Genomic DNA, 8,612 nt, shown 5'->3' on the forward strand with positions numbered 1-8,612 from the left:
CCTTAGATTATTCCTTGATTTGTTGGTTATCGTTAATCACTACGCAAATTGTCGTGTGTTTTATAATTGATTTTATGCAAATTGTTGTTGTTGGTTGTTAATGTTATACTAATAAGCAATAAACAGAAATAACTTATCTCTTGATGCGTGAACCAAACTGACAATAGCCGCGTCGTGGAGAACCACTGACCTAAAAGACGATTCCGCGCTACCTCCCGGTGCAGTAGACAATTGCGGTCGCCCTCCAGGATAAGCACGGCGCCGGAGTTTATGTGCACTCACAAACCCGACTGGAACTCAGAATACTTGCCCAGAAAACAGAACAGGAAGAACATGTGTTTAAATAATTTTAGAGAAGAGAGAAGACTGATTGTGTGTTTTCTTTTGGCTGAGAAAACCACTGAATATTTATAGGGTGAAGAGGAAAAACGGGAAGCATAAAAGGTGGGAAGAACCTGGCCAAGAAGATGACCAGATTAATCTAGTCAGTCAACAAACGAGGCAAGAAACAAGGGAGTGAATTAATCAGCTAAAATCAAGGGATTAATGGCTGATTAATTCCCACAACAGTCAGAAAATCCCAACAGTCAAAAACGGATACTTGGAATATTCTGTTAACAAGAAAAAGGAAATAAAATTTCTCCAAAAAGATAACAAGGACCCACGCCCGCGCATCGCATTCCCCAAGACCCCAAGTCCCGAGGCCCGAGCCCGACCCGACCCGACCCGACCCGGCTCGGCTCGGCGCGCGCGCGCGCGTGTGTGTGTGTGGAGTAACACACACCTCCAACTTACTCAACTAAGTAGTGCTAAAGCACTACATTATAAAAACAAGGAAAAACCTTCCTCCCCAATCAATGTGGGACTTTTCCCCTTCCATTGTTTTTCTCTCTCTCTCTCTCTTATTTTTTCCTAACACTCTAGCATTATATCAAGAACTTCCAACAATCCCCCACAGGTTCGAAGATATGAAAAGAATGAAAGAAAAAAAAATGAATTCTGGGCAAAACAAAACAATTGCATAAGTGTCAATGTCTCGCGACTTGAATTAACACATAGTGGACATCAAGCTATGATCCCTCACCTACCAAGTGACCTTCGTCTTGAACTCAATAGGGAGTTAGGGACCCGTCACTTTGAGCCACACAATTGAACATGTATAATATTCTGAAATTCCGCGAATAAAGGTGACGCATTATACTGGCCATACGTCCAGCCTGGATGCTCATAGGTGCTCTAGAGTATAAGCCCACGAAATACTCATAGGAAGCGGCCACACTTCCACACCTAAGTAGGTGAACTCCATCAAGTGTGAGCTACAACACACCTCCAAAAATATGGATATGGGTTCATTAAGAGCCGTATGCTCATCCTCTTTCTCATATGTAGCTAAGCACAAAACAAACATCTAGAGATGGACAAATAATATAAGAATGTGCTTCCGAATTATTACATAACGTTCCCCTTTGAACTCATAGTGAGTAGGAGTTCATTATTTCACAATTCATACAACGGGCTTTAGCCCCATCTCTTCCGATGTTTCCAAAACTAGTTTTTTACATAGGCCTTTAGTTAACGGATCCGCAATGTTCTTTTCGGACTTTACATAGTCCAGTGATATCACCCCTTCAGACAACAAATTTCTGACGGCTTTATGCCTCAGACGGATGTGTCTCTTCTTCCCATTATAGGCATGGTTGTGTGCAACAGCAATAGCAGCTTGCGAATCACAATGAAGTGCAACTGAAGGAGCTGGCTTCCCCCACAGTGGAATATCTGCAAGCATGTTCCTCAACCATTCTGCCTCATGACCTGCCAATTCAAGAGCAATAAACTCAGATTCCATAGTAGACATAGCAGTACAAGATTGCTTACAAGATTTCCAGGATACGGCTCCACCCCCAAGGGTGAAGACATAGCCACTAGTGGAGTTAACTTCATCATTATCGGATACCCAGTTGGCATCACAAAAACCCTCCAAAACTCCAGGAAATTTGGAGTAGTGCAAACCCCAATCCATAGTACCCTTAAGGTACCTAAGCAACCTCCTTAGAGCAATCCAATGATCACTGCTTGGATTATGAGTGTACCTGCTCAACCTACTAACAGAATAAGCAATGTCAGGTCTAGTGTAGTTCATAAGAAACATAACACTACCAATAATTCTAGCATATTCAGACTGATTAACTGGATTACCATTATTTTTCTTTAAGTGGAAACTTGGGTCATAGGGAGTCTTAACTGGATCGACATTAAATGAGTCAAACTTTTTAAGAATTTTTTCAACATAGTGTGACTGATTAAGACAGATGCCATTTGGAGTCCTTTTGATTTTTACTCCCAAAATCACATCTGCCTCACCCATGTCTTTCATTTCAAAGTTCGAACTCAAAAACTGTTTTGTCTCATTTACACGATCCAAGTCAGTCCCAAAAATCAACATATCATCCACATAAAGACAAATAATTACACAACCATGACTATCATGCTTAAAATAAACACAAGAGTCACCTTCATTAACATGAAAACCATTACCAGTCATAGTCTTATCGAATTTGTCATGCCATTGCTTTGGAGCTTGTTTAAGCCCATACAATGCCTTGACTAACTTACAAACCTTCTCCTCTTGTCCTGGAACAACGAACCCTTCAGGTTGGACCATGTAAATCTCCTCATCCAAGTCACCATTCAAAAAAGCAGTTTTGACATCCATTTGATGAACAACAAGACCAAAAATGCAAGCAAGAGCAATTAAAGTCCTAATGGTTGCAATTTTAGTAACAGGGGAGTAAGTATCAAAATAATCAATGCCAAACTTTTGAGTAAAACCCCTTACCACTATCCTTGCCTTATACTTGTCTATGGATCCATCGGCCTTTAATTTTTTCCGAAAGATCCATTTACAAGTAATGGGCTTACAACCTCTAGGAAGTTCAACCAATTCCCAAGTGTTATTATTGAGAATTGATTGTAATTCACTATCAATTGCTTCTTTCCAAAAAACAGCATCAACTGACCTCATTGCCTCATCATAGGTTCTTGGATCATCTTCCAAAACAAAAATATGCACAAAATCATCATCAATTAAGGAAGATTCAGATAAATAAGAAGTAATAAAATCAGGACCAAAACTATTTTCCTTTCTTGCCCTTTTGCTTCTCCTTGGCTCCAAAACAGAATCATCGTTAGTAATAGGAGCATTAGCAATAGGTAAACTAACAGAACTACTAGCATGCAATTCACTATCATTAGAAGGAGACATTTTCAAAGGAAAAATGTTCTCAAAGAACTCAGCATCTCTTGCTTCAATGATATGACCACCTGCATAAGAGTTGTTAGCACCTTTAACAAAGAAACGATAAGCTGCACTTTGATAAGCATAGCCAATAAAAATAGCATCAACAGTTTTGGGACCAATTTTATCCCTCTTGAAACTAGGTATGCCTACTTTTGCTAGGCACCCCCACACTTTCAAGTATTTCAGGTTTGGCGCTCGACCTTTCCATATTTCGTATGGAGTCTTGTCAAGCTTCTTGTGAGGAACCCTGTTCAAAACATGACAAGCAGAAAGAATAGCCTCCCCCCACATGTTATTAGGAAGCCCAGAACTAATAAGCATAGAATTCATCATATTCTTTAAAGTTCTATTTTTCCTTTCAGCTATACCGTTTTGTTCGGGTGAATAGGGAGCCGTCGTCTCATGAACAATGCCAAGTTGCTCACAAAATGCCTTAAGAGTGTCAGGGCTGTACTCACCACCCCTGTCACTCCTAACTCTCTTGATCTTTTTGTCTAACTGGTTTTCTACCTCAGCTTTATATTTGAGGAACATTTCCTCAGCTTCGTCCTTAGACCTGAGAAGATAAACCATGCAAAAGCGTGAACAATCATCAACAAAAGTAATATAATACTTTTTACCCCCTCTACTTTCGTGATTATTAAAATCACCTAAGTCACTATGAACAAGTTCCAGTACTTCAGTCTGTCTATCTACTGATTTAAATGGCTTTTTAGTAAATTTGGCTTCAACACAAACTTGACATTTCGAAAAATCAGTTTTAGAAAAACTTGGAATCAAATTTAAGTGTTTAAGCCTTTTAACAGAATCAAAATTAACGTGGCCTAATCTAGCATGCCATAAATCAATAGACTCAGCAATATAAGCAGAAGAAGTACTAGCATTCTTATTCATAGTGTCAATTTTAACATCAAGAGTAAAAAGCCCCCCATTACAAAAGCCCTTCCCCACAAATTCCCCATTGCGAGTAAGAACTAATCTATCAGAATCAAAGGAGAGCTTCAGTCCAGCTTTCATGAGCAAACTGCCAGAAATTAAATTCCTGCGCATTTCTGGAACATGCAAAACATTAGTGAGAGTAAGCAATTTTCCAGAAGTGAGAGTGAGAACGATCTTCCCTTTGCCTTGGATAGATGCAGAGGCTGAGTTGCCCATGAAGACATTTTCACCTTCAACCTTGTCATAGGTAGTGAACATGTCCTTGTTGGCGCAGATGTGTCTGGTAGCTCCAGTGTCAACAATCCACTCAGCAGCATTCCCTGTAAAGTTAGCTTCTAAAACAACAGCAACAATAACGTCAGAATCTTCAATAAGGTTTGCTTGACTTTGCCCATTCTTCTTCTTGACCCTGCAATCTCTAGCCCTGTGACCAGTCATACCACACTCATAACAGATCCCCTTAAACTTGTACTTCTGAATTTTCCCATTAGGCTTAAGGTTACTGTTTTTGGCTTTGGACTGGTTGTTTGATTTGGGTTCAACAAGGTTGGCTTTGGCAGAAGAAGAGGAAGGGAAAACAGAAGGGGCTTTGTCTTTGATACGGTTTTCCTCCTCAATTTTGAGGTGGGCAGCAAGTTCCTCTAAGGTTAGGTCTTTCTTTTTGTGCATGAGTTGGTTACGAAAATCCTTCCAAGAGGGAGGGAGTTTCTCAATCAGAACAATAGCAAGGGTAGTATCACAAATAGACAGACCTTCAGCAGCCATATTAATACAAACAATCTCATAGGCATGAATCTGATCAATAATAGGCTTATCATCAACAACTTGAAAACTTAACCACTTACTAACACAATAACGTTTAGTACCAGCATCATCAGTTCCATATTTTTTCTCTAAAGCATCCCAAATATCCTTAGCATGATGAAAACCCATATAAATATCCAACAGACTATTCGACATATAATGCAACAACATGCCCTTACAAGTTCTATCATCCTTAAAAAACTTAATCTCATATTCAGACAAATCATCTTTATCAACAGGTTCAACAATATCATCAAGAACATATGCAACATCAATCTGCTCCAAATAAAAACACATCCTAACAGCCCAACGTTTATAATTCTTTCCATCAAGAGGTTCTAGTTTAGACATATCAGGAACAAGGAATTTGGAAGCCATGATCGTCTTTTAGATTGTTATACTAATAAGCAATAAACAGAAATAACTTATCTCTTGATGCGTGAACCAAACTGACAATAGCCGCGTCGTGGAGAACCACTGACCTAAAAGACGATTCCGCGCTACCTCCCGGTGCAGTAGACAATTGCGGTCGCCCTCCAGGATAAGCACGGCGCCGGAGTTTATGTGCACTCACAAACCCGACTGGAACTCAGAATACTTGCCCAGAAAACAGAACAGGAAGAACATGTGTTTAAATAATTTTAGAGAAGAGAGAAGACTGATTGTGTGTTTTCTTTTGGCTGAGAAAACCACTGAATATTTATAGGGTGAAGAGGAAAAACGGGAAGCATAAAAGGTGGGAAGAACCTGGCCAAGAAGATGACCAGATTAATCTAGTCAGTCAACAAACGAGGCAAGAAACAAGGGAGTGAATTAATCAGCTAAAATCAAGGGATTAATGGCTGATTAATTCCCACAACAGTCAGAAAATCCCAACAGTCAAAAACGGATACTTGGAATATTCTGTTAACAAGAAAAAGGAAATAAAATTTCTCCAAAAAGATAACAAGGACCCACGCCCGCGCATCGCATTCCCCAAGACCCCAAGTCCCGAGGCCCGAGCCCGACCCGACCCGGCCCGGCTCGGCTCGGCTCGGCGCGCGCGCGCGCGTGTGTGTGTGTGGAGTAACACACACCTCCAACTTACTCAACTAAGTAGTGCTAAAGCACTACATTATAAAAACAAGGAAAAACCTTCCTCCCCAATCAATGTGGGACTTTTCCCCTTCCATTGTTTTTCTCTCTCTCTCTCTCTTATTTTTTCCTAACACTCTAGCATTATATCAAGAACTTCCAACAGTTAATTGGACATATCGTAATCATTATTGGCTTTATTCTTGTTAATTATATTTAGCACTTAAATCTCTCAAATTTTGATTTAGAAATTGTTAGTTAAATTGGCATAGAAAATGAGTGTGAGTAAAACAATACCTTTTTTTTTTATCAGGTGAAAATGTATAAAATCAATTTAATTTTAATCGGTATTGGGATAGGTAAAAAAATATTTGATTTAGGGAAAAAAAATAAATTCTAATTAGAGTTATTAGCTAGGACTACCCAAGTTTAGGTTACAATTAATAATAGAAAATTTGAAAATTTCTAATTAGATTTAATAAGTTCTAATTATTAAACTTGAATGACTAGTACTCATCCATAACCTATTACGGAGTAAACTAATTTAAATTACATAGAAATTTGTGTTAAAACTTATAAGACATGATACAAGAGATAATGAAGCAAATGAATGTTAGCTCCTCTCATTTCATCCACTCGAACAAAAATTGAATAAAAAAGACGGATTTTCTATAAACAAAAAGATAAATAATGAGTTAATAAGAATAATTTAGATGAAAATTTCATGATTTGAGCACATATACAAAGTATCAATGTATTATATAAGATCGAGAATATCGATATTCTTGAAAATCCTTTATTAGTAATCACTCTCCTCATATTTTGATCCCTAAATAAACTTCATTCTCACATACCAAACGCGTTGTTAAAAATATTGAATTTTCCCCCTCCTCCCTAGACAAGTAAAGGGTAGTTCACTTTCAAAAGTACATGTAGAATAGTCTTAACATAAAAACAATGATAGGTGTGAGTATTATAGTCTATGGACCTAAAATAGTTGCAACGCAGAAAGTGGGCCTATGGTCCAACTAAGTCGTCGGCAAGTGAAGATTCAACTTTCGGACCATTTCTAAATTTGGACCCAGTTCAGCGTCTATGTCTTTGTACGACACTCTAGCCTCTCACGTTGTATACACTTGTACAACTATTACTAATTAGTATGCCCTCTTTAGGCGCTTAGCCTTTCATTTTTTTGATTGACACGTTTTGAATTTAACATTATTCATATACTTTTTCTTTAACTATATTTTGTGCTTAATACGTATTGAAAAATATAGTTGTTTCGAGTATACTTTGGTGAAAATATTTGAATCATTGATTGCACTGTTGAGGCCTCGAGCTGCTTGCTGGGATCTCGGGTTGCACAATTGGAGTCATCGGCAGCGTCATTGGAGGACCTGTAAGAGGAAGAACGTAAACTGCCCTCGGGGTTGTTTCGAGGAACCCCTCTCCGATGGCTAACTAATTGTAAAATTTTGTTAGATTATTCGTTACAATATATTTTCAAAATATCATAATTCTGCTTATTAGTAATTAAAGATATAATGGTTGAAATTTTGCATTCGCAAACGTGAAAAATTCAAAACGTCTCAACTAAAAAGAAATGGAGGAATTACTCCGTAGTAAAATGTGAGTACTCCCTTTGTTTTTTAAATAAGAGCTCCATTTTAACTGTACATTTGTCAATGCGTTAATATGACTAATAATAGTATCTCTAATTAACAATAAGTATATATTGGAGTATAACAATTTGATATTTGAAAAATATACATTAAAATGAATCTAATAGTAAGTTACACACCTGACTATATTCAATTTTGTCTATAAAGCATAAACATTGGTCAAAATAGTGTATATAAATAGTGCAAAAGTTAGAATGAATTCCTTTTCAAATGAATTCAAGGGTTCAAGGGTTGGTAAATAAGGGAAGGGATGCGAAGAAAGTAACACAAATTTAACTATACTTTGTATCTACTAATTCAAATGAATTTGGCCACGTAGTTTTTCTTTTTTTATGAATAGATTTGGCGAGGTAATTGATGATGACCTTTAATGGGATGTCATTATTCACTCACTTATTTAGATATTATCTTTACCTGTCTAAATTTTATGGCCACTTTTGATGAGAATACAAAACCTTTAATATTGAAACTCATATTGAAATCCTAAGGTAGAATTCATTGTTAAACTCTTAAAAGAAGACTCCCTTAACCTTAGTGTATTTTTAAGAAATAAAATTAGTTGGCATCTACATTTCTTCGTTATATACTTATATTGTTCATTGCACCTTTTTAATATGGTTTCAATTATGATTTGTCCAATATATAAATGGTTGCAATGAGTAGATGAGACAAGAAAACTATATCCATATTACTATAGTCACCCATTAATCGCTAATGGTAAATACGATTCTGATTCCAAATCCTATTACTAATGAGTTACTTTAGTACCATAGCGTCGAATACTCGAACTTAGACTAATAGAGTAATACTTAAAC

The sequence above is a fragment of the Chenopodium album genome, chromosome 2 (genome assembly GCF_948465745.1).
Source record: "Chenopodium album chromosome 2, dcCheAlbu1.1, whole genome shotgun sequence".
Lineage (NCBI taxonomy): Eukaryota > Viridiplantae > Streptophyta > Magnoliopsida > Caryophyllales > Amaranthaceae > Chenopodium > Chenopodium album.